Source organism: Panthera tigris, chromosome B4 (assembly GCF_018350195.1).
Source record: "Panthera tigris isolate Pti1 chromosome B4, P.tigris_Pti1_mat1.1, whole genome shotgun sequence".
Classification (NCBI taxonomy): Eukaryota; Metazoa; Chordata; class Mammalia; order Carnivora; family Felidae; genus Panthera; species Panthera tigris.
In genome coordinates, this window is record NC_056666.1 from 81942127 (window position 1) to 81943627 (window position 1501).

The following is a 1501-nucleotide window of genomic DNA, read 5'->3' on the forward strand; positions in this document are numbered from 1 at the left end:
CTCCGCCTCCTCCTCCGCCCGCCTCCCGCCGCCTCCCGCCGCCGCGGCCGCCGCCTCCCGCCGCCTGGGCCGGCCCCGGCCGGCGCAGCGCCCCCTGCCGGCCGGTCGGGCACGGCGACGGCCAAGCGCCGGGCGCGGGACCCACTCTGGCAGTCTCCCCGGCGGCGGCGGCGGTGGCGGCGGTGGCGGCGGAGGCGACGGGAGCGTTGGGGAGGCAGCCGCTTCCTGGAGGGGGCGCCCACTCCCCTGAGATCGTTCTGTGCCCGACGCGAAGCCTTTCCTCCCCCTTTGCCTCTCAGCCCAGGGAATGGGGAACCTTTCTATTCCTACCCCAAGGGGACGCCCCCAGCTCACAGCACATTCCCAACCCCTCATGGAGTCCTTAATTCCAAGGAACCCCAGACCCCTTTCCCCAAGAACTTCCTCTCTTTCATCCATCCCCAGAAGTTCCCCTTTTCAACTCTTCCTGAGTCTCCCTCAGCACCCCTCTCACTCCTTAACCCGAGGAGTCCTCTAGCCGCTACCCTGGGTCCCAGTCCCTTCCCTCCAACTGCTTCCTTCACAGGCCTCGCCATCGTTTTCTAAATAGCATACGCTCTTTAAGACCCCTCTTCCCTCCCTGAGTCACCCGGTCCACCCGACTGTTCTTTGAGTGGCATAGAAGCGAGGTAAGGGGCGAAGGGCGGGGGTCCCAGGATACACATCCTGTATGTGGTCGGAGTCGGCTTCCCATTGCCACACTCCCTCCCTGGTCGCAGTGTGGACCCCTTCTGTAAGCGCGCGGCAAAACATAGTTTTGGAAGTCACGGTGGCCGAGTGGTTAAGGCGTTGGACTCGAAATCCAATGGGGTTTCCCCGCACAGGTTCGAATCCTGTTCGTGACGGCCGCTTTTTTTCCCTCTCCCTCTCCTTCAGGATACGTAAAAGGAACTCCCCTCGCACGTGTCTTTCCAGCATTTACCTTTCTGTGTCAGAAATAGCTGAGAGGTCTCACCCCTGGATTGGGACGGATGGAGGTGATCATGGGAAGCTTAATTTGCACAACTGTATCGGCTGCTAGGATACTGGACACCTTCGCAGTTCTGTAACTTCAGGTTTGTTAGAGCTTTGACACACGTTTCATTCTTGGGGAAGGGAATAGCAAAGGATTTGGCTGAAGAAGGGTTAGGTTTTTGGAAATCTGAATGCCTCCTGTGCTGTAATAGTTAAAATTAGAATTTCCAGGAAGAGAGGGCATCTCTGGATTTCATGACCAGAAGTCTGATTATCACTGAGACCCAGGAAAAAGCATACTCTCATTTGGATTTCTTTGAGGAGGCGCATCTCAGAAATCACTGGGCTAGGAGGGAGTAGCCTGTCAAACATAACAGCTTATGTTATGAAACATAATGGCTGGAGCTGGAGTGTGGGGAGATAACACTTTTTACTGAATGCTCATTATGTGCTAAGTACTGTTCTAAATTTTCTGTGTATTAACCGGGTTAGGGAATTAATTCCTTCT

General features: G+C 56.1%; 1 non-coding gene across 1 annotated transcript; it reads left to right on the forward strand.

Annotated features, from left to right (window-relative positions):
* The first annotated feature begins 802 nt into the window (after nucleotides 1-802).
* Nucleotides 803-884, forward strand: TRNAS-CGA. Its single transcript has one exon. It is a non-coding gene; the product is annotated as a tRNA-Ser (tRNA).
* Nucleotides 885-1501: the final 617 nt, after the last annotated feature.